The following is a 26,114-nucleotide window of genomic DNA, read 5'->3' as shown; positions in this document are numbered from 1 at the left end:
GGGGAAAGTAGACGTCTTCATCAGCTCTACTTATAGTAAACCAAATGTTAGCGGAATATTAAAATATTTTCCAGTTTCCCAGCTCCTTTTCTGCTCTGGAAAATCATCACTACACAATGATTTTCATGCATGTCGGCTGACATCAACATCAACATGAGTGACACATTGTGGGGGATCTGACCTGCTCTTTGTGTTGGTCCTACTGCGGAAACATGACTTAATGTTTAAATTTGAAAACAAGAGACTGGAAATTTCAAATGGCAGGAGATGAAGAAAACAGTCCTCCGGGAAGAATAGAAAGTGATTCAGACGCAGCGTGAAGTGTCAAACATCACAGGATGCTTTGTGCAAGTTAATAGCAGGAAAATTAAGTGTTGGGTCAAAATGATATGATGATTGAATAAAAGAATACACACAAACGTAGAGAGCACTCACATTTTAACTTGCTGATTGCTCTGACTTTTCTATGACCTCAAATAAATTTTCATCCAGAGAAAACTAAATGTTTGGCCACAAATGATGAATTTTGACATGTTTATGATCATAAAGCATTGAGTGCTCTCTGATACAAGATATGATACATAATAAAGCATCTGGAGGCAACAGTTGTTGGGATTCTGGGCTAGATACATAAGGTTGAATTGATACAGTCGACCTTGTGTTCTGTAAGGATATTGCTTTGACCTGTAGCACAGACAGCTAAACACCGCTGCAGTCCGAGCATAGCACGCCCTGATGGGGGCGGTTTTCCCAGCATCGCACCAATGCTCACCCCACATGCACGCTCTCAGACGGACGTCCTCCTTTGGTTTGCAAAGTCCTGTCTTGAACCCTCAAGCTGAGCGCTGATGGTGGGTCCAGAGATAAAAAATTTTAAATCAATAGAAGTGTTTCAATAGGATCATAATTTCAAAATGAACATTTTGTTTTATTCAGTCAGATCTGAAAGTGACAGCTGAAACCATGACATCAGCTGAGCAGGAACATTGCTCACTTCTTTTTAAAGCCAGAGGAGCAGAGGATTCCAGGGGAATCCAGATCCTATCTGCACCTGTGGAATATGCTTGGACAATACAGAGGCCCAAACTCTCCAACAGGACCGAAAATATCTGCTGAAAGACTGAGACAGCACAGGAACCAGCAGAGGTCTCAGGGCCACAAGATTGGTCCATCCATCTGTCCGTCAATCTTTTTCTGCTTATCCAAAGTCTGGTCGTGGGGCAGCAGCCTAAACAGACAAGCCAGACCTGTCTCTCCCTGGCCACAACCTCCAGCTCCTCCAGGGGAACAGTGAGAAATTCCCAGGAAAGCTGAAAGAGACATAAACTGTACAGTGTGTCCTGGGTCTACCCCAGGGGCCTAGTAGGACAGGGGTGGCCAACTACAGGCCTCGAGAGCCGGTGTCCTGCAGGTTTTAGATCTCACCCTGAGTCAACACACCTGAATCAAATGATTAGTTCATTAACAGGCCTCTGGAGAACTTCAAGAAATGTTGAGGAGGTAATTTAGCCATTTAAATCAGCTGTGATGGATCAAGGACACATCCAAAAGCTGCAGGACACTGGCTCTCGAGGCCTGGAGTTGGCCACCCCTGTAGTAGGACATGCCAGGAGCACCTTGCACAGGATCCTGTCTAATCAGAAGGCTGAACCACCTCCACTGACTTCTTTTGATGTGTAGAAGTAGTGGCTCTGCTCGGAGTCTGTCAGGGTTCCTGGGTCATCGGCCCAGCGCTTTCAGTTTTGTTCATGCTCGGTTTATTTTGCCACTGCCTGTTTCACTTCCTGTTTGTTCCCCGTGTCAGCTCGTTTCGTGCCATTAGCCAGATTATGTTCAGCTGTGTACTCACCGGTCTCTCATTATCATCCTCATCAGTCTGTGTATTTAAGTCTTCTGTTTCTACTCGTTCTTTGTCGTGTCATTGATGTTGATGTTATGTCGTCGTTTCCGCCAGCCAGCCAGCCACTCAGTCCGTTCGTCCTTCCTTCCTTCATTCATTCAGTCAGCCGTCCAGCCAGCCAGCCAGCCAGCCAGCCATTTCCTACCTCTGTTCTGTTTGTTCACGCCATCACAATAAAACACCAGTCTTCACCTACCTGTGAGTCCTGCGTTTGGGTTCCTTCTTCCTCGCCTCCACTCCGCGACCACGCCTGACAGAGTCCCTCCCAAAATTTCCCCCACCAGTATCTGTGAGCATTAAGGACTGATGAGCATTAAGGTCAGAGTGTTTTATGGTTCGCTATGTTGTTTAATGGTATTAACTGTTAAATCCAACATAGAAATCATGTCAGTGTTCATGTGACCCGACATTGGAGCTCAGATTAGGGGAAAATCAAAGTTAAGGAGTTGATAATGAAGGTGGAAGATGCAGGTCATCACAGCTGAACAAGCTTTGACCAAAAACAGACACAAATGGAGGCTGTGGGTCGGTGTGTGAGCTGGGCCTGAGCTCAGCTCCTGCTTATAAAGAGCATGTTAAATACACATCTACAGCAAACTGGAGCATGACTGCTACACACTGTAACATGCCCCACTTTGTCGCCCGGCCCTGCCTGGAGATGTACTGGCAATCAGACACGCGAGTTTCCATCAGAGCTCGAAAAAACCCTCGCAGAGCTCAGCAGAGCCTGCTCCAGGCAGGTGCTTTCTGCTTGTTCTGCTTCAACAAGCAAATGGCGACGCGGAGAGAGTTTCTCTGTTGGAGGCTCCGATTTTTACCGAAGATATTTCAGAGGCCACATCTCCAGCAGCTCAGGGAAGCTTTGTCAGCACATGTTACAGCCTGCAGAGATCACCTTTGCAGCGTGTTGTAATGCTCAAATGTTTATGTTTTCCTGTTTATGCTCATTTTAAAGATGAACATCACACAGCTGTTTCTGCACTCCTACAGCAGCTGCTTCCTGGAGATTAGCCTGGATTCTCTCATTAATGTTCAGTAACTTCTTATCTTTTATCTTTAACTTTTATCCTCTTACTTGCGTTTCTGGACACAAATTTCCTTCTTTTGTTGTTTCCATGAATATGATTATTTCAATCCAAGAGTCCAAGAGGCCAAGCCCCTAATTGTGCAAACCTTAAGCCTTAATAGAGTTTAAAGAGGTGAGCTGCAGGTGTAACAAGAATATAAATTAGTGCTGTCAAAATTAACACATTAACAAAAATTAATCCGCCATCACGGTCAACGCGATTAAAATTTTTAACGCAATTAACGCATCTGGAGTGCAGAATGACTCAAAATCCCTGAAATGTTTCTGTCAATGCATTTCGGCTGTTTGTCCAAGTAGAGTTACCTTCGCACATGCGCAAATGGACAGTTGATCTGGTAGTGAGAGGCAGCTGAACCAATCAACTCAACATGGAAGATGATAAACACACATTGGCCCTCTCGATGGGAAATTTGAGTATTAAAAAAATAACAAGATGGAACAGTCGACCGACACAAAGTATTATTTATGCACATTGTGCAAGAAGGAAGCCCTTCCAGCTTAAAATATCACATTGACGCGAAGCATACGTTAGTCGGGGATGCTGCTAGCACTTTGGCTAACGTATCACCCAGCTTGCAACAAACCACTCACAGAGCATCAGGGACTCAGTAAGTCTACCTTGGAAATATTGACTGACACCATTGCCAAGTGGACTGCAACAAACTGCAGACCTATTAATATTATTAAGAACACGTGCTTTACATAGCTTTGGTTCCTTATTTCAAGGACTGGAAGTGGCTCCCCAAGAGTGACAGAGAGAGAGTGGATAAATGTTTACAGAGCTTTTTGTTGACATGAATGTTCAAGATGTTCAATAAACATATTAAGTGCATATATTTTCACAGAGAGTCTGTTTGCTCATGCAAAATGAATTGTGACTAATATACAATAAAAATTAATTATATTTAATCGTAAGTAATCAAAATTAATCCACAGTAACCCTGTGAGGATTCTGATTAAACATTTTAATTGTTTGACTGCACTAATACATATTATATATTAGTGTATACTTACTTATTAGTATATAGGTTTTTAAAAAGTTGTATTTTAAAGGAGAGAACCTGTGTTAAAAGACTGAAGAAAACTATTCAAATTCTCTTTGAATTTAAGCATACATTCTTTGTGTAAATGTCAGTTACGAGCTGAAATTCGTCAAACAAAGAAATTCATTAATATTCTGCCCATTTCTGTGTCCATGTATGTAAATCTGCACGTGCCAGTGCATATACTGAGATTAATTTTCACTCGCCTGAATGTGTATGAACTCGTTTCCTCGCTCTGTATTTAGATCATGAACAAAAATGACAATAAACTGTTTTTTTTATTCTGCTGTACACGTTTCTGCTGCACAAAGCGATGGATTTTGAATGTGACGAGAGATTAAATTCATTTGTAGAGTCTTAGCTACCACAATAAAGTCATGTCTGCCAGAGCGCACTCTCTCACTCATTGTGTGCAAGCTCACGCAGTTTTAGTATATGTGGTCGAGCAAATCCCACCACTCAGTCAGCTTTATAAATATGTATTTAGAATACTAGTGGCTCTATTTGTCTGCCCTATATTCAATTTATAACGAAGAATAATCTGTGAACTATTAGGCAGAATGTAATCCCTCCTTATTCTCAGTCCATTCTTACAGCTGACTGCTTCCACGGTGCAGAGCAGGGTGGAGTATGGTACTTTATCTCTGCATGCTACACACCTGCACAGGTAAACCTCTGTCTTTATGAACGTATGGTGCTTTATCCTGACTGCGTCATATGAAATATGAAATAAATTTATTTCAAAGTTATGTACAGAGGATGTTTTTGTCAGAGTAAAACTGTGGACCTACAACAATGTTCAGGTATTATTCAGTTTAAAAAAACATTTGAAAAATGCTTTTGGAAGAGTGTGAAACTAATAAAAGTGATGACTGATACTATATATAAATATGTGAATGTATATCTGTATTATAACTGTCATTGTTTCTAAATGTATACATAGATTTCACTTTTTTACTTTTTTGTGGGGCAAGATTACACAAGCTCTGCGGGGAAGTGGGGGTAATAATGAATATGGTAAATAAACAGAGTTGAGAAGGGACTGAGGTGCATGTACATACTTGCTCCTACTCCATTTTGGACTTGATAATTGAGCGGTTATTTCTTGTCACTGAAATTTTGTTTATTTTGTTTAAGCAGGTGTGTGTATGTGTATACATATGTGTGTGTATATATAGGCAGGTTATCTTCATCATTGTCATCATCATCATATTTTAGCTTTTAGCCTCCACAACAAGCTGTTCTCCATGGGATGAATAAACATACCCACCCCTAATCTACTGTTTGTCCTGGTGGTGCTGGCAGCAGCCAGAGATGCCTGGACCTTCTTCACCACAGCTAAAGAGACATGATATAGCCATTGAGTCCTGGTCATCTCCAGGAGGCATCCTGGTCAGATGCTGAACCCCCTCAGCTCCACTCGCAGCTGCATCAGGCTCGTTTCCGAGGAAGCTCATTTCTGCTGCATGTATCTGCAATCCCAAAGGTCATGGACATTTTTTAGGGTAGGAATTTAGCTTAAGCAATACATCGACAGCTCTCAGTTCACCACACCAGTCTGGACCAGCATCCACATCACTACAGACACTGAACACACCAGCCTCTCTCCCGCTCTGTTCTTCCCTTCACTCCTGAAAAAGACACCAGGGAACTGGTGACAATGGAACTCCTCCACTCCAGAATACAATTCATCCCAAACCTGTAGTGGGCGCTCCACCCATGGCCTCAGACTTCGATGTGCTTCACACTCACCTGCAAAGCTAGAAATCACAGCTTGATGAAGCCTTCAGGACCACATCAGCAGACCCTCTTTGTCAAAGACTCTCCTCCTTTTATGTAGAGCCAAAATCAAACACCCACTGCTGCAGTGGTTCTACAGACTCTGAACACCCTGAAACAACAGTCAACTTTTTTCTTTTTATTTCCAAACACTCAGTTTATTACCTTTTTTTTTTTTTAATACTCTTGGATCCTCGTGATGTCATGGGAAGTGGCTATTCCAAATAAGGTCACATCAAACACAGTAGCCACACTTTCAGTAGCCACCATTTCAGTCTGGTTTCCGCCCCAATCATAGTACAGAAACTGCTTTCTTAAGGATTACTAATGACCTTCTGATGGCAGCTGATTCTGGTCTTTTGATACCATTTCTCATAAAATCCTTTTGAACAGATTAGCATCCATTGGTGTTAGTCATTACCCCCATTGCCTGGTTCACCTCATATCTCTCAGACAGCACTCAGTTTATCCGATTTATATCCCACTCTTCAAGTTTCTTTCCTGTTTCTGCTGGTGTGCCCCAGGGTTCAGTATTAGGGCCTCTTTTATTCATTATCTGCATGCTCCCTCTTGGCCATATATTCTGAAAATATAATATCAATTTTCACTGTTATGCTGATGACAATCAGCTCTACATTTCTTCCAAACCTAATTCATCCCTTCCACCTACCTCCCTCTCAAACTGTCTTATTGAGATTAGATCATGGTTCTCCTCCAATTTTCTCAAATTTAACAGTAATAAAACAGAAGTTTTACTCATTGGCACGACCTCTACCTTAACCAAATCTCAGTTTCTTAATTAATATTGAAAATCCCCCCATCCTTCCTACCCCTCAGGAAGAGGGTGTCATATTTGACTGTACTCTTTCATTTCAGTCTCACGTTAATAACATAACCTGGTCTGCATACTTTCACTTTCACTGCGTCCCTTCCTTTCTCCCCATGCTGCTGCCATCCTTGTCCATAGTCTTATTACTTCCTGGATTGATTATTGCAGCTCCCTCTTATTTGGTCTCCCCAATAAGTCCGTCCATAAACTTCAATTTCTTCGGAATTCCACAGCTTGGCTCATAACTCCCGTGAGAGACACAGCTTCACTCGTTGCCCATAGAAACTAGGATAAACTTTAAAATTGTAGTTCTCACATTTAAGTGCATCCATACCCTTGCCCTTCCTTATTTCTGTTATCTGCTCTCTCAGATCTTCATGTACAATTCATCTTGTTGTTCCTTCTGCTCATCTTATCACTATGGGGAAAAGAGCTTTCCGTCGCTCTGCTCCTCGGCTCTGGAACTCACTTCCTCCAGTCATAAGAAATATAGATTCCCTTCCCTAATTTAAGTCACAGCTCAAAACATACTTGTTTTTAACTGGCTTACCCGCTTTATTACAGATCTTACTTATTGTCAAATCTTGTTTTTTGGTTTTTTCTATCTTACTTTATTTTAATCTACTTTTTGTATTGATATATTTTTTTTCCTCTTTGTAAGGTGACCTTGGGTTTTAGAAAGGCACCCTCAAATAAAATGTATTATTATTATTACTTAATTACTTACTTCAGTTTAAGCGCCAGCAAATCAAAAGAAAATTGGCCTAAAAAACAGGGGATGGACTGAGGGGCTGCACCGAGGCCAAGGATCAGATAAAGAGGGATTATTTTGAACTGTGAATCATGCAAAGCTGCCCTGGTAGAGTCCAAGAATAAAAACTTGGAGCAGGAAGTGAGCAGAAGAGGTCCACTGTTACTGGCAGAAGATTTCAGATGTATTGATGGCATAGATTACATGTAATTATATTTGGGTGTCTCATTAAAAGTAAGTGAGCAGATTAGTTGAATATTTTAAATCACATTAATACACAGAGTGCAAACAGACCAGGGAGAGAAACAGGCTTTCAGTCTTAAATAAAGGTTAAAGAAGAGCCCGAGGGAATTTTAATTGCCCACCAGTCAACCGCACAATCTGTGATGCTCAGCTCAACAAACAAATCCCAGCAGTCATGCAGAATTATTTATATGCTGAGATATTTGCAGGTCTTCAAAAGTTCTAACCATGTCTCCTCGAAATCATACAAAACTAATCAGGATTAGCAGACAGTATGTTAATATATTTTATTAACAGGAGAAGGAGTTTATATCATCCCATATTCAAATCCTAATGGCTGATTTGTGACAGGAGGAGAGCAACAGGAGTGTGTGTGTGTGTGTGTGTGTGTGTGTGTGGGGGGGGGGGGTTAAAGATGGCACTGAGACCTGCTGGGATGTTTGGAGACTGTGGAGGTTGAGCTGAAGATGTTAGAAATGAGCCCATCAGGGGGACTGCAGAGTCACAGAGGCTGATATGGTCTGAAGATGTGTAGAGGAGGGAGGGTGGAGAAACAGAGGAAGAGCTCAGAGGAGGTTCATGGATGTAGTGAAGGAGTACATGCAGAGGGCTGGCATGACAGAGGGGGATGCTGGGATTGGAGGAGGTGAAGTCAGATGATCTGCTGTGGCACCCAGTACAGGGAGTAGCTTAAAGAACAAGATTCTAATGGTAATGATCGGCATCGGGCTCAAACAGCTCAATCCGTGCTTTACCCCGCTGCTTCATCTCCACTTGTTTTGTTTCAGCTGTGCTCTCTTTTGACCACAGCATAGGTGAGCAAAGCACAAATCCAACACACCTCTAACTAGAGGTTTGCTGTCTGCTATTAGCCAATCAGTGCTCAGATAGCAGGCTCACACTGTCAGACGCTCTAAATACTCTAGAACTTTGTACACAGTCTGTAACTGTGTACAAAGTGTTTCCTGCCTCTGTTTGGAGTTGGGATTTGGTGTGATACTCACCTGAAATCCAAGGACAGCCTTTGCTGCAGAAGCTCATAGTGGATCATGGAGAAAGTACTTGGGTAGAAAAGGCATAGAAACAAGTGCTTGTATGAAGGGGTGAATTAGTTGTGTTGTATAAAGCGCTGTATAAGAGCAAGTCCATTTACCATTTCCAGTTTCATGATAACCTGCTGAATGGTGATTATGTGTTATCACTTCCACACATACAGTAAGAGGCCACTTCCAACTGTTAGGAGTTTGTCGTCACATTCATTGGAAGTCATTTCAGCTTGCTGAATGGAAGTTGTCATGAGGAGGTAGGGTGGGGGTTTAATTAACGCAATATAAGAGTCTGAGATGATCTGGGGGGCGTCTGGGTTGGAGGAAAAAATGGCAAAGGTTTCAACACCAAGAGTGCTTTTCTCAGGGTTAGGTGAAGAAAAGATCGTGGTTTGGGTTCAAATCCCACTGAAGGAAACACATGTCAGCTCCAACTACATTTACCACCAGAGATTTTACTTGTGCCATTAATGCTTGATTTCTGTTCTCTTTATTGCTGCTTATAATGGATAAAAACAGCCTGCTCAGTAGAGGATGACATATACTCCTGATATGTGTGACATGATTATAAGGCCCACAGGTTCCTGCAGTGGAAAACTTCTGGAAAATCGACCCTGAGGGCATGCAGGACCATTAAATCTCATACATGCTTTCTAGACTTTAGAACTTCTTACAGATTCAATTTAACCTCTGAAAGGACTCTGAGAGCTTCTTCAGTGGCCGCTTGTACCTCTGAATGGAACACTACTAGAATTTCTTTAGAATAAATCTCCCATGCCGTCGCTGCTCTTCTGAGAGAGCAGGAGGAATCGTGCTGATGGCAGTGACTGTGTCCAGACAGAGTAGAGTGATAAGTGTGGAGAGCAGCGGCGGATCAGAAAGGAGACACGAAGCTGAAATTAAGCAGACGAGTAAAAGGCCGGCATATGACATGAGGACTCCAGAGAGATATTTACACTGTCAGAAGGTAACCAGAAGAGCCTCAGCTCTCTATGTGAGAGGGTAAATGAATAAAAGCTTCTGAAACATCATGTCATTTTAACCTGATTAAACAGGTTGTGCAGTAGTTGCAGTCTTGGTCTGTTTTGGGGGTGTTAGCTGCTGTCTGCTGGAGGTAATGCGCTAACTAGGCCAGTACCTCACACAGCTTCAGCCTAATTAATCCAAACTAACTCTTTCACTAAGTGGCTTCTTCCAGCCCATCATTATGTGAAAAACAGAGAGGTTGAGAGATGTGACAGTCAAGTGGAGCGTGCGTCTGTCCTCTCAGTAAGTGAGTGAGACAGTAGACAGCGGTGAGGAGGGCTGTGCGAGTGCAAAAACACATAAATATGCCTGACACCCGAAGCAGCATCTGGCTGCAGTTTAAAGACTTTTTTGTCTCGGTCTTGGTCTCGTCTCGACTTTGTCTTGGTCTTGGTCTTGTCTTGGTCTCGATACCCTCTGGTCTTGGTATTGTCTTGGTTTAGGTGGTCTTGACTACAAGTCTACTTATTTCCCAATCTGTGTCTGAATCTTAACAAAGAATCAGTTCCACATTTCTATGTGCTTATGATCTATGATCTCTGCTGTTTCTGCTGTGAACCCTGACCTTGAATTACATCACTTCTTGGCAGTCTTCACAGAGCCCATCATCCTTCATCAGCACAGTCATTTTGACATGTTTATAGTCAAGGTCAACGTATAGGGTCACAAACAATCACCTGTTATGACAGATTTACAATCCGCTGCAATTAATATTGAAACTTTGATGACTAAGGGCAGTTTGTACTGTCAAATCTGCCAATTTGAGGTGTAAAACCTCACAGTCAGCCGTTACTACAAATCATGAGAACTAAAACTGTCTAAGTTCATCATTAGCACAAATGACAAAATCATAAAACAAGATGTGTAAATGCATAAAGTGTGAAGTATAGGGAGTATGATGGAAAGGTACAGGGCTCCCAGGCCTGAAATGTTAGCTTGAGTAAATCCAGCACTTCACAGTATACAGATCATTCCAGTCTATATATGTCATAAAATCTCAGCATCCTCTTTTCTGATAGCTAATGGCATCGGCACAATCCACAGGTCATGGTGCCTCCAGCTGATTCAAATCAGCAGAACAAGGGTTCACAGATCTGTGTGTTTGGATGTTTGGAGAAGAGTCAGCTCATGCAAAACCTTTGCTTTGTGTTTGTCTCAGCAGCACTTAGAGAAAGTTAGGGAGTCAAGAGACAGTGGATGGGCAGGTGGATCTGACAGGTGAGCATCTTCATGAGGAGAGCGGACCAAGCTGGGAAGCAGCAGGTGAGTGAGAGAATGCTCCAGGTAACCGTTCCAGGGCGGCTTCTGAACAACAGAGATCGCTGGCACAGGTAAGCTTCAGAAAACTTAATTACTGCGAACGTAGACGACAACCTGGTGGAGGGTAGTGGCTTGAGCTGCTCCTTAAATAGAATAGAATAGAATAGAATTCAACTTTATTGTCATTGCACATGTCACAGGTACAGGGCAACGAAATGCAGTTTGCATCCATCCAGAAGTGCTTTAGCCATGATATAGATATATTACAATATATATTAGCAATAATATAGATTTGTAAGTATATTACAGAAATGGGTCTATTGTGGTATGTAATATGTACACTGTATGAAGTATGTTATGAATATGCTATAACAGCCTAAGTATGTACAGGCTGTAGTGAGTACAAGCTATGAACAGGATATAAATATGAAAAAAAAACTATACAGAATATGAAATAAAGAACTATACAGAAATATGAGATATACAGCTATACAGAAATGGGAACTATGCAAGTTGTAAACAGTTGTAGAATTAAAAATTATTGTATTGTACAGAATGATTATTTACACAGAACTATACAGTAGTGCAGTTAAGAGACTATATAAAGTGCTAGTGGTTGTGAGTGGTGGTTCAGTCCAAATACCAGCAGGGTGAGGAGATGAGTAACAGGTATGTTGGGAAACAGAGGACGCCACCCAAAGGCGGGACTACTCGGGAACCTGCCCATCTCTTCCAGAAACAGCAAAGTGGAGAAAAGCCTCAGGGCGGCCTGGGACCATGGCACACACAACTCGTGATGACGATGATGACGATACCTCTTACATGATATCTCATACCTGTGCTGGGACTACACTTTTTCTATTCTCATATCTGAGTCTTCCAAACTCTCACTCAGGTGGATGTGATCCTGACCCAGGAACCAGGTGATGATACAACATGTGCTGTCGGCTTTTCTGAGCACTGCTTTCACGTTTTCATTGAAGGGAAAGATGCACATATTGTCCCCGGCGTCAACCCTAAAATCTACACCCACAGTGATGCTAAAGACTGTTTTCAGTGTTCAGCATCTCCATTCAGGCTGTTCAAAATAGAAGCAGGTGGATGGCAGCGTGGCTTCGGCGTGTCTAGATGTCCTTATCATGGGTTTTGTGCCTGATGTGGAGCGGTTTGAATCATCTGTGTTTGAAAGCAGCAATACAAATAAAGCAGCATCACCAGCCCTGGCTGAAGGGCAAGGGAGGGAAGAGGAATGTGGGAAAAGAGGCTACGGATAAAGGAGGAGAGACGGAGACTTTCAGCAAGCAGATAAATGATCCTGTATTTCTTATCACGTTGTTGCACACTGTGTGCACATGTGTGGTTTTCTGTGTTTATTGTGCGTCGGCCCGGTTTGCTTAATTCTCTCTGTAAATCAGTTTCCCCCTTCAGTCCTCGCTCGTGCTCTTTCCCTCCTGTCCTCTTGCTCGCCGGCTGATCTTGCTGTATTCACAGAGAGCTGAATTGCTATTGTGCGCCGTGTTAATGTTGCTGACAAATTACAACATGTAAATAGTGTCTGGGTAAACGGCGGTCCCCTGGCAGCAGGATAATGGAGGAGAGATTCAGCTGTTTATTGAATGTTTTTCACAGGATTGTAGCTTGGGGCTATCTGTCCTCTCCTCTGTCACGGTTGTTCTATAAAAGACAGTGTGTATGTGTGTGTGTTAGCTAGAGGTAAAGGACACGTCCTTTTGGAAGAGGCTGTGTCTTATTTCACAGCGTGTCTGCCTCTTTGTGTGCAGTATTAATCTTACCCAGGGTGGCAGCGATGGCATTATGGTTCACATGAAAACGCTGGAAGCACAAGAGCACACGGGTCACTGTTTGTTTTAACAGCTTCCTTTAAACTCCTCCTTTCACAGGGAGAGGCACTTCCTGCAGATTTTCCAGAACATCAGTGCCATCATGACTGTCTGAATATCTGCTCTGTAATAAGGCCACCTTTAAACAGACTGACGGCCGCTTCTTTCCTCGTCATCATCCAGTCTGATGTTGTGGCTTATTAGCTGGAGGCGTTGCTAGTTACAACGGACTCACTGGCAGCTGTCATGTTTTATATGAGCAGTTAACAGCTGTCATGCAGATTAAGTGGTTTTTCTTTTGGCAACAGTTCTTTATTTTTTGATTTATTGAACAGCAACAGTGTAAATGAAGGCAACATGACAGCATCTGTGGTCTCTCTGTGCAGGTTATATAAGACCATATAACATACAGGTGACAGTGACAGGCAAAAATGATCACAGATCTAACATGGTCTCCTCTCATGGCCCCCGAGGTCCACTAAACGACCCTTCTTTAAAGAGATAAAAACCTTTATTGTAGTGCGCTATCTGATCAAAGTCAGGATGTAACCTCTGCCTGGTAACTTCATGACAATTATTCTTCTGCAGGTTATTTTTGCACTCAGAGTTGCAGAAAAATGGCTACACAGCTAAAGACAGAAACATGGCTAACTAAAAATCAATCACTTATTTACAACTTGTCACAACTTGAACTAACTACAGTTGTGGTCAGAAGTTTCTATCCAGAGAAGGTTGTCTTGATTTTTGATTTGGCTGATATTTGACCGCTCTTCTGGGTAAAATTGGTAGAGTTGTCTGTGAAGGTACTCAGTGATCCAGGTCACTGTAATCAAAGGAGCTTGGAAAGAAAAGTGTCTGGACTTGTTAAAGACCTTAAAGAAGCCAGATGCTTTTCTTTCCAAGCTCCTTAATTGGTAGAGTTCATTTAAATTGGTTCATTTCCTGGCTGAGACCTGGCTTTTAAGCATAGTCCACACATTTTCCACAGGGTTGAGGTCAGGGCTTTGGGAAGGCCATTCCAGAAGCTTAATGTTGTCCTGCTTCATCCTAAACCAGTTCTGTTTTGTGATTGTCCCGTTGGAACATGATGTCCAAATTTCAAATGTCTAGCTGCTGATTTGAGGTTAAGTTGATGACTTCATTCATTATTCAAGCCACTGACAGCAAAACAGCCCAGAGGATGATACTACCAACACCATGCTTGACAGATGTTCAGTAGTCTTAGGTTTGGAAGCCTCACCTTTACTCCTCCAAACATACCTCTTATCGCCGTGTCCAGACAGCTCAGTCTTTGTCTCGTCTGATCATCAGACCTTTCTCCAGAAGGTGTTTGGCTCGTCCTTGTGGGCAGCTGTACCCTCTTGGTCCATGGAGATGTGAAACTGTACTGTGGACATGATGCTGGTGTTCCAGCAGCTTTCAGTTCAAGGTTCAAACCAGTCAGGTTTGAACCTTGGTGGTTCCTGGATTGTTCCTGAACCAGTTTCCTCTCATCTGAGGGAGGCAGTTTGGGTCAGTGGGACTTTCCCATTGTTCTGAGTGTTGGTCAGTCCAGTCAGTGCTCAAACAAATCCTTTCATGCTACAAGCAGAAACTACCAGCTATAATCAATCGTGATCCCTAATGAGAAGTTAACAGGCCATGTTAAATTAAAGATACTGTAAGAACCTTCAGCACCACTTATTAAAAGGTTGTAAAAGTCGTTAGAGTGTTTGCTTTACAATCATTTTGCACTGGAAAAACAACAGTTCAAAGATGGTTGGAAACGTCAGACACAGCTTTACATAATAAAAATCTGTTAATTACAGCTTCTTTATAAAATAAGTTATACCGTGTGGAGTCATCACACAGTACACAATCATTTTAGAAATGAATCACCACACCTGTTTCCATGGTCTCTATAAATTTGTCCTGTGGAGGCACCTGTACAGGCAGAGATATGACTACACGAGTGCTCGAGTCTCTCCAGGAACGTCATGTCTCTGCTCAGTCAACAGAAACACATAATAATGGCATTATCATCACTCTGCTCACTCTTTGTTGACCACAGTGCAGCTCTGCACACACTGCTGCACACCCTCTGCATGTATTGTATGCATGGATTTAAAACAAACAAACACACACACACAGGTTAGTGCATATCGCTGTGCCAGGCTGGATGGCAGTGCAGTGCAGGTGAAGTCTTGGCTCCACACCAGCACACACTGGTCTGAACATCAGTAACAGATTGTTTTATTTTATTGGAGCTTTGTGGGTCTTGTGTGCCTGGCATGGTGCTGGAAACAGGATGTGATGGGGAGGACTGCTTTCCTTTAACATGAGCAACGATGCTGTGACAGAGCTGTGACGAAGAAACTGATTTGCTTCTGAAAAACCACCAGCAGGAAGCTGAAATGTTGTGGGTAGTGTTCCATTGATGGTGATACTGTAGGCATGAACACCAGGAAGTGTGACCAGTTATTTATGAGGACTTCTCACTAAAACTAAAATCACCTTGAACTGAGAAAAAAACTTTCCATTAGTGATTATTTCATATTTTTCTTCAGCTCATTTGGACTTTTCTACCTCATTTGGACTTTTGTTTTGGTCCGCCCTATTCACCCACAAGGTGGAACACTCACATAAGTGGTAGAACGGGTATTCTACCAATCTTCTGATTGGTAGATGACCAGCATTCTGGTGAGACGGCAGCAGCATGCAGCAGCCACTCTGGACCAAAATGGTGCTGTTTTTGCGCTCTCTATCGCCTTTTCATCATGACTCCTGAGCCTGGACACCAGAACAATAGGTGTTTGTGTTTACCAACGGCAAACACTTCTAAATTACAAGCATCATATAAAAACTGACCAGGAACTGCTGGAAGCGCTGTGTGTCCTCAGGTTGCTACGGAAATCAGGCCTTCAGTTCCTGGCATTGCCTGTTGCCCGTGGCCAGGGGAAGGATTGCCAAAAGTGGTGTGTGAGGAAGCGGAAGTGCGGCAAGCACGAGGGGGTCTGTGCTAAGACTAAGAGCAAATCCAAGCTCTTCCACACATCTTGCTCTCAAACATTTTCTCACTGGACAATAAACTGGACTACATTCGACTCCAGCGGACCACACAGCGGGAATTTAGAGACTGCTGCATCTTTGTTTTCACAGAAACATGGTTCAGTGACAGAGTTCTGGACACTGCCATTCAGCTACATGGGCTCACCTCATTTCGTACTGACAGAAATGCAGCTCTGTGTAGTAAGGCTCGAGGTGGTGGCTTATGTGTCTACATCAGCTGGGAATGGTGCAAGAACTCAGTGCTAGTTTCTAATTACTGCTCATCGCTGGTAGAGTTTATGACTGTTAGATGCAGACCTTTTTATGTACCTTGGGAATTCACTGCTGTGCTCATTACAGCAGTGTACATCCCACCCAGCGCTAATGCCAAAGAGACACTCTGTGAGCCGTACGGGGAGATCAGCGAGCACCAGAGCTCACACCCCGATGGACTGTTTGTTATTGCCGGAGATTTCAACCATGCAAATCTCAAGTCAGTGTTTCTGAAATTCCATCAACGCATGGAATTTCCAAGAAGAAACCTGCTGCGAGAGCCAAGAAGGCAACAAAGAAGGTAACAAAGAAGGTAACAACGAAGGAAAAAATAAACCCCCCAAGATGGGGGTGACGAGCGAAGCCCCACCCCCATCTTGGACACTCAGACCACTTGTCTGTTATGCTAATTCCAGCATACAGACCGCTCGTCAGACGCTGCAAACCGGTTCTGAGACAGGTGAGAACTTGGCCTGCAGGAGCTCTCTCTGCTCTTCAGGACTGTTTTGAGCACACCAACTTGGAGGAGTGCACATATTCTGTGACCAGCTACATCACCAAGTGCATCGATGATGTCACTGACTCCAGGACTATCATAACATGCTCCAACCAAAACCACGGATGACTGCAGAAGTGCGTGAGTTGCTAAAGACTCGAGACTCCACCTTCAGAACAAGTGACAAGGCGGCTCTGGGAACAGCAAGAGCCAAACTGTCTCGAGCCATCGGAGCAGCGAAACGCTCTAATGGCCACCGCCACTTCCACGACGGCAGTGACATGTGGTGCATGTGGCAGGGTATCCAGGCCATCACCAACTACAATAAGATAAAACCTGCCTGTGATGGTGATGCCTCCCTACTAGATGCGCTGAACAACTTCTGTGCACAGATTGACACTCAGAATGATGTGCTGGTGAGGAAGTCCACCCCACTTCACAGCAACCAGGTTCTGTGTCTGACTTCTGTTGATGTGAGGAAAACTCTTTGCAGAGTTAACCTGCTGGTCTGGCTGCTGGTCCAAAAAACATTCCTGGAAGAGTGCTCAGGAAATGTGTGAACCAGCTGACAGATGTCCTCACGGACACTCAGCCCACTTCTGTTCTCTCTGCTGACTCACGACTGCTCAGCAATGCACAGTTCAAACTACATCATCAAGTTCGCCGATGACACGACTGTGGTGGGTCTCATCAAGAAGAACGACAAGTCAGCATACAGAGAGGAGGTGCAACAGCTAACAGACTGGTGTAAAGTCAACAACCTGTCTCTGAATGTGGACAAAGCAAAAGAGATGATGGTTGACTTCAGGAGAGCACGGAGAGATCACTGTCCACTTAACATCAATGGACTGATGGATCCTCTGTGGAGGTCGTCAAGAGGACAAAATTCCTTGGTGTTCACTTGGCGGAGAACCTCTCCTGGTCCCTCAACACCAGCTCCACAACTAAGAAGTCTCAACAATGTCTCTACTTCCTGCGGAAGCTGAGAAAAGCCCATCTCCCTCCATCCATTCTCACCACATTCTACAGAGGGACTATTGAGAGTGTCCTGAGCAGCTGCATCACTGTCTGGTATGGTAACTGCACCTTATCAGATCTTAATATCCTACAATGGACAGTGAGAGCAGCTAAGAAGATCATTGGAGCCTCTCTTCCCTCTATTAAGGACACTTATAGCACCCGCTCCATCTGCAAAGCCACCAGCGTTGTGGAGGACCCCACACACCCCTCACACACACTCTTTACCCTGCTGCCTTCTGGAAAGAGGTACCAGAGCGTCCGGGCCCTCACTGCCAGACTGAGGAATAGTTTCTTCCCTCAAGCTGCCAGACTCCTGAACACTCAGTGAATGGAATGACACACGCACATCTTCATACACGTCTTCATGCCTCCCCTGCACCCTGGTGAGACATCTTTACCCCAAGGCCCTGCATGTGTGGGTGATTGTGGTGGAGCGGGAAGAGGGAGGCAGCTGGAGATGGGGAGGGAAGCTGGCCCCAGTAGGCACCCCCATACTCTGCAGACCCTCCCCTAGCCCCACTGCACGCAGCCACGAGGAAACCGTCACCTAAGACCCAACAGAGCCCTTAATAGGCCATGACCGCAACCCCAGGTTGAGCCCCCCAAGGAAGATGCTCCTGGGGAACCCCCTGACGCCCTAAGCCTGTCCCTACCCCCACACCAATCACAACAGCGGGTGGCTGTAGCTCAGGAGGTAGAGCAGGTCACCTACTGATCGGAAGGTTGGTGGTTCGATCCTTGGCTCCTCCAGTCTGCATGTCAAGTATCCTTGGGCAAGATACTAACCCCAAGTTGCTCTCCGATGCATCCATCGGAGTATGAATGTGTGTGAATGTAGTTAGATAGCACTAAGTATAGATAAAGTGCTTGTGAGAATGGGTGTGATTGGGTGAATGTGGCATGTTGTATAGAGCGCTTTGAGTACTCCGAGAGAGTAGAAAAGCGCTATATAAGAATCAGTCCATTTACCATTTACCATTACAACAGCGAAGGTGGGACTAAACTATGACCCCCACCCCCACTAGGTGATGGAGCTGATCAAAAGAGCCCAGAGCAATTGATTTGATGTGGTGGCAGAGGCTGTATTGAGACTAATGTAATCTAATAGATAATTTTTATATTGGTTAGAATTAAGATTATTTTTATTTTTCCAGTTCATGAGGACTGTTTTCTTGGCTATGCATAGGGCAGTGAAAACCATATGGGCTATATTCTTTTCTGTAGTGACATTATCTAAGCTATATATATATATATATATATATATATATATATATATATATATATATATATATATATATATATATATATATATATACGAGACATAATTGAGAGATCAGTTGAAAATGGAAATCACTGTCAGCTTCAGCCTAACAAACTGCACAATTAAAATGGATAAATCACTTTAAATAACACAGACAGGCAACTGGAGCAGCAGGCGAGTTTCTGCCTTTCAAGCCTGATTAAACTGTGAGAACAGAAATGCTGTGTGCCACTTTCAGGGGTTTATTTGCTTCTCAGGTGCTGGACTCTGTATTTGAAGACAAGAGCATCCATTTGCTTTGGAGGAAAGCTGGTTTGGACTGTCTGTCACTGCCTGTTACAAATCAATCAGTGTGTCATGGTGGGGAGTGCTGTGCTTTCAAGGAGAGTGTGAGGAGCTGATTCAATTTGTCATGACTGATAATGTATCCCACAGCAACACAGACTTCAAGCCTGTGTGGTCAGCTGTAGCAGTTTGGTAATACTGAGGACAAATTCAACCTCACAGGCCTTTTTCCACATTCTGAGCTCAGTCCTAGTGATAATAGTAGCATCATGTTAAATTAAAACAAGAGGATGGTTGTCAGAGTGAGCAGGAAACTGAGTTGTCGGGTACTTGGAATATATTAAAGGCAAACAAGATGTATTCATCATGTTTCTGGTGCTTTTAACAAACTGCGAGCTGTGACAACACGACAATAATGGAGCATGACCTGGTCAGAAACATGAAAGCTGACCTTTTTACAGCTTAAAAGGAACTTGAAAGTCAGATGATTACTGTACTCGGTATAAGTCACATCCAAATCCCTCTCAAGCAAATCTATTCATGAAGCATGTTGCTGGTGTTTCTCAGAAACTGAAACATGGCAGGGCAAGATTACTGCCTGGTTCCACTGATGAATCCATAAAGGCACAAGAATACAACCTGTTCAGATTAACCACAGCAGGAGGGAGCAGGAGTACAGCCCAGATAGTTGGATGAAAGCATGACGGTACAGGAAACCTGCCTCACTGGACTGACCAAAGCGCAGCAGCACACAAGTATGACCGGGTCAGCTGGATGAAAGCATGATGGCTGGAATACAGCCTGGTTGGAAGACTGGATTCATGAAACCCTTTTGGAACTTAAAAGGAACTTCTAACTTGGGATGATTACTATACATGGAAAAAGAATTACTGCCACATGCAAAACGTTTCAAAATTTGAACAAACGTATACATCGAATATGCTTTTCAGAAAATGAGAGGCATGACAAGCTTGGTGCAGGAATTCTGCTGATTTATGGATCATGTAGATTTCTGCACCCGACTGCAGACTCATGAAATTAACCAAAAATGAACCTTTATTAACTAAACTCTATTGACTAAACATGTGAACATCTAATGATGGAGAAGGTGATGGAGATTCCAAAACAGGACACGGTGAATACAGAGATGACTGAAACTCAGGGAAGAAACCATAAATGAAAAATATTACTACAATTAAAAACTGAGCAAGCCTGAACAAAAACAAAACTAAAACGAAATGAGACAGACTAGAATCCACATTGACAATGACAAGAACAAACAGTGATGAACAGAGCTGAGAACATTGGGAGAGGCAGCCTGATGAAAGCACCATGCTGCCTGTTTAGATGGACTAAAGCATGATGGCACAGGAAGAAGGACGGGTTCGAGCCATGAAAGCCTTTTGGAATTTAAAAGGAGCATGAAACTTGAGATGATTACCATGCATGGAAAAAAAAGTCACAGCCACATCCAGATTTTGAGCCACTGTATTCCTGATATGTGCTGCTCAGGCTTTCAAACCCGGTCCCTGACCAACCTGCCAGGAGACTTAATGCACTGATGAAGGTCATCAGTGAGATGGGAGGGAGAAACACTGTGGCCCTTCCATAAATGAAAGACAACCACTTTTGTGATGTAAAGTGTGAGAATGTGTGTTTTCGGAAGACATTCAGTGAATCAGCATCCACAAATGGGCTCAGAAACACAAATGAGAGGCTCCTAAAAGCTGTTAAACTTCATCGCTTATTGTCCAATTACAGTTCATAGATGAAGTTCATAGATTTTTGCTGGATTATTGTCTCGTGTATCAGGATTTAGGATTTTAGGACCGGGCTCGGATCAGAGTCTTTGTTAGGGGATTTGTTTTAAGTCTGTCCAGCTTTCCGGTTTTACACTCTGGATTTAGTTTTGGCTGTGTCCAGTCCTCCTCATCCTCCTCCTCGCCCTCCTCCTCCTCACAAGTGCTGTGGTGTTCAGGGTTTAACAACTCGTGCTTCAGGTCAAAGTCTGATCAGAGCCTGTAAATCCGGCAGCTCAGCTTTTCACTCTGTCCTCCTATAGACACCTCTCCCACTCCCTTATTCTCTGCTCTTCTTCACCTCTGTGTTTATCTGCAGCCTGCAGATTTGTTAGCCCCCTCCGCTCCTCTCCCTCAGGATTTGTCCCTTCCCTCATTTCATCGGAGGAAAACGTCTCTACTCTCTCCATGGTAACGCTGGCTGTTTTCATCAGGTTGAATTTCATTACCTCGTGTGTTTGTGCATCTTAATAAACCAAGGGTGTGTGTGAATGTTTGGAGTGTGTGTTGACAACCTATTAGTGTGAGAGCTGCGCTATGCGGCGCTCTGCACATCGATGTGTGTGACTTTACAGCTGTGTGTGCTGCAGAAGAAAAAGGTCAGTGTTCTTTTGAAGCCTGAATTCCTCCATCAGCTAAGAAACAGAGCTGGAGGGGTGAGAGGGAGCGGGGAGGAGTGGGGAGGAGAGGGGGGTGCTAAAGGAGAGTTATAAACAAAATGCTTCTAAAACAAGAGAGAGCAGGTGAGGACAGGAGAGGAGGCAAGAAAAGGAGAAGAGGGGAGTGTTCATCTGAATCATGGATGTCTGAGTCAAATGCAAGTGTTTGATTATAAATGGGCTAAACCAGTAAATCACATCCAGCCATTCGTTTATTCATCCATCCATCCATCATCTTCCACTTCTCCAAAGGTGGGTTGCAGTAGCAGCAGGAAAAATGTGGTATTCTACACATTTTGCCTCCTTCCTCGTGGGGGATCCGGAGGCATTCCCAGGCAGGATGAGATATAGGTCTGCCCTGAGGTTTCCTCCTCGTTGGCATACCTGAGAAAACCTTACCTTAACCACCTCAACTGTCACAAACTCAGCTGAGATCTCTCTGAAAGTATAAACCCAGCTATCCTGTGGAGGAAACTCATTCAAACCTAATATTCCTGACCTGACTCTTTCAGTCTTATGACCATAAGGCAGAACTTATGACGATAGGTGAGGGCTGGAACGAGTCTGACTTCCAGCTCAGTGCTTCCTTAATTTCTCGAGTCTGTTACTGCTGACTCCTTACCAATCCGCTGGTCCTGGTGACTGTAGCGTCGTTGTCTGGGGCAACTGTGCCACGTAGGGAACGTCTGGTAGCCAGACCTTAATCTGTGGGGCTTTTTAAAGTGCTGCCTCCCCAAAATAATATCATTCTGCCACATGTGGCCCACTACCCACCAGGGCAGGCATAAGGTTCGGGGCGGTTCTCAGGGAGCAGGACCAGTAAACAACTGCCTGCAAAATTTTACCTATAAAATAATTCAGTTGGTTGATTTATGAACCAGTTTACATTCTGAAAATTTCACTTTCATTAAAGTGATTAACACCCAAAAATGTCTTAAGTAATTTCAACATTACACTGCATTACATTATCACATTAAATTCTGCTTTAGTAAAACAAAGAAAGCAGTCAGCATAGCTTAACCATGCTTTCAGAAATAAATCAGTAAAATTACACTGGCAGCTCATTATTTGCTTTTTGTCCCATAATTAAATGAGAAATTTTCTGTTAATCTGCAGAAAATCCTTTTTTACTGTGGACATACTTAAAAACATGAAGTTCTGATATTTGATGGTTCACACTGAAAGGAACTTTCCTGTTTTCTAGTGGACCCTCAGTTTTAAACGCTGGGGTAGTACTTTACTGTGAGTGAGTCTGTTAGTGACAATGTTGTAAAACTGTGAAAATGATCAGAAAAATGAACATCCACGGGGTTGGTTTGAATCCCGTGTTTGACCTCCCCGACATAATAATCAGAACATGGTTGTTACAAACTCCGTGCGACTCACTGGCTACCACAGCGTTGAACGCTATCATCACGTCATAACAATAATAATAATAATAACGTTTCTTGCTTTGGAAATGTAATTTTTACAAACTGCCCATCATTTTCTCTAACATGTTAAATTTGCCCTCCACAACAGCAGGGGGTGCTGCTGTGAGCACCAACTGCATATAAAATGATTTTTAAGTTTGATTCATGCAAAGCTACTTTTAAAAACTATGACGTCTGTGTTCAGTTGATCTGTGACCTCAATGATCGCTTCTGTTGTGAAGGCTCACCTTTTAGCACACTCACTTCAACATATGCACCTTGTTTCTCTTCCTCACCTTTGATTGGGTGTGGTGCTTGCCCTTAAGTGCACTCACCTGTCACTCGTTATATAAGGACTGCACTCACCTACAGCTCACTCTTTCTTCACACATGGGGCGGCAGCTGAGGTGAGTTTCTGTTTGAGTCTCCTGAGTTCATGTATTATTTTGAGTTACTGAGTTACTTAAATCATACTTTATTTCCTTTCAGAGATGGCAGTCCATGTGTGTCTTTCCTTTTGCTCATTATTCAATAAAATGGAAAAACCTGCAAGTGATTGCTGACTGTTCATTCTCATCCTGACCAGATGAGCCTATGATGGTAATAATCTCCAACCTCCTCTGAACCTTCCTCCAAAACAGCTTCACTTCGCTTTTCCAGATGTTTTCACATCTATTAATATTTATCTTCATAGAATGTTCCTAATTTATAAATGTGCATTATTTGGACAGACACTAGATACCAGAAACCTCACCAATTCCATCTGGCTCAAGTAAGACAACATAAGGCTGGAAACTCGTTGGTGTATGAAGAGAAAGCCGGTGCTCCGATCTCGGAGTTCTGACGTTGGGATTTCTTTGGACTCTTTGTTGCTATGCATTCAGCAGCTCTTCCTCCTCAGGTGATCTATAAATACTTTAAGTCTGCAGCCAACTCGTTATTTTACCTTCAGCTTCTGAAGCGTCACCTCTTTTAACTCACTCCTTCTCTTCTCTTAAATTTAGATTCCTTCTGTCCTCCCTTTCCTTTCTCTTCCTCCCTCCCACTCCCACTGTTGTTCCAGATCAATATAGCATTAACTTTTACTCTCCCCTCTTTAACCTTTTCTTGGTGGTTGTGCAGGTGTATAATGTGATTACTCCCAGCAGGGCTCTGTGTGAGATGAACATGGACTCTGATCAGACTTATCTTGCTGCGGAGTGGGTGGATGTTCATGGTGGAAGTAGACATAAGCATTTTCCCTGCTGCTGTTTAAGTGGATCACACCGATGCCTTTGGAAGTTCCGAGACGGAAACGTAAATTAACAGTGCAGTGAGAGGAAGCACAAATTCAGTGTCTTCATATTCTTAGGCATTTTCACCATTAAACCTCCAAGAATGAGCACAGGGATCAGGAAACCCCCACTATTAACATGTAGAGCTGAAATTATCCAGTAACACATCAGCATCATCACTTGCACACCTGTGTTATGCAGTCTAATACCAAACGGCAGCGCCAGCATTCAGGCAGTGACGAGGGGCGATTTACACTCTAATTTCCTCTTTATCATTGAAGTTTTTGGATATGAACATTTATGTCCGGCTGGTTTCAGTAATATTCTGGGAACTCTTGCATGAGATCACCTTTGGTAGATTTTTCAGCAGATATCATGTTGATATCGACCCTGTCAGAGCTCTAGTTCAGCAGCATATTACATTCAGCTGTGGCGAATCCCACAGATTCAAAATGTAATCATGTACAAAGGGTAATACATTATATGTATCTATTTAATTTACAGGGGTTGATCATGTTGCAGCGTGAAGGCCATATACTTTATTGTGATTGCTGCATATTCAGCATTAGCTTAGCCAGCAACAGTCCAGAGGTTGTTCATGCTACACTGAGAGGAGGGCAAACAGTGGCTGGAGATCAAAGCAGGAACAACATTATCTGAACTTTTTAAAGCAACTTTGGTGCACCAAGAGAGCAGTAAGATGGAGTTTGATGCAATCTATAAAAATACAAAGATTAACTATATGAGTCACAATCATGGATCAGCTACTAGAAATTCCTCCGCAAATAGGGACATAGTTTCTGCACGACCTGCGATTTTACTACAAAATGACAGAGACAACTGTTGTTCAATAAATTTAACCTCATAATAAAACATCAAGCAGTGGAGGAAAACCTCTCAGCCCTCCAGCTGGATGTGAAGCCAAAAACTATGAGTTGTACAATGAAATTATTTCTTTAATTTGCAGCACACTGAAATTTTAAATGGGGTATATGTGCAGGCCTTCCTGCACTGATGCACTGGTACAAATATACTGGAAGTCGGCGAGTAATGACGGTGTGCCATTATTTTGCCATTATTGGCTGATGGATTATTGGTGGAAGTTAGTAATGAGTTTGAAAAATAAATAAGTTGGAGGCCGGATAACTGTGTAAAGAAACAGATTTGAACATGTGAAATGTGCCACCATGAACTGACTGTGCTTGTGTAATTTCTATTGCTGCCAGAAGGGGGAGACGGACATTTCACACAGCTGCTTTAATCATTTTTAGATTCAAAGAAAAACAGAACTAGATTTAGTAAACATGAGAATTTCTGTTCTTTTAAATTCATTTTGTTTTTTCAAAATAAGAAAGCGTGGTCCCCATTTGGGGACTGATGCCCTACAGTCCTCTGTTGGCAAATATATAAGTGTGTGTGTGTGTGTGTGTGTGTGTGTGTGTACATAAAGGACTGTGTGTGTATAATCACTGATAGTAAACCCAAATGAATTGTGTTTTGTAGAGCATGAGAAAGCTCTGCTGATTTGGCCAATTATACGTGCGCTATCAAAAGGTCACCATTTCATTACACACAACACAGCCGAAGTCCTCCTGTCGCAAAGAAAGGGAAACAAAAAGAAAGAAAAATGTCACCAGAAACAGAACAACAGTGAACATGTTTGTACTGCTGGGCGTCACAAACTCTGTGGAGCAGGTGTTGCATTCAGAGGAAGTGTGTCTGCAGGATCGTCTTTGGAGATGTGATTTTAATCATAGACTCATCTTAAATTCACTTGGAAAGCAGAAGGAGAAAAAGAGCAAG

General features: G+C 43.1%; 2 long non-coding RNA genes across 2 annotated transcripts in view; both read left to right on the top strand.

The window, feature by feature from the left end:
• The window catches only part of LOC146514855 (uncharacterized), a 133,847-nt gene that overhangs the window by 75,509 nt on the left and 32,224 nt on the right, over nucleotides 1-26,114 (top strand). The gene's annotated exons all lie outside the window — the stretch shown is intronic.
• On the top strand, nucleotides 22,519-25,284 carry LOC146514858 (uncharacterized). The gene is made up of 2 exons (XR_014875419.1): nucleotides 22,519-23,637; nucleotides 23,769-25,284. It is a non-coding gene; the product is annotated as an uncharacterized LOC146514858 (long non-coding RNA).

This window comes from Neolamprologus multifasciatus, chromosome 7, assembly GCF_963576455.1.
Source record: "Neolamprologus multifasciatus chromosome 7, fNeoMul1.2, whole genome shotgun sequence".
In the NCBI taxonomy this organism is placed as follows: Eukaryota; Metazoa; Chordata; class Actinopteri; order Cichliformes; family Cichlidae; genus Neolamprologus; species Neolamprologus multifasciatus.
Note: the sequence above shows the minus strand (reverse complement) of the source record. Positions and strands in the feature narration are given on the sequence as shown.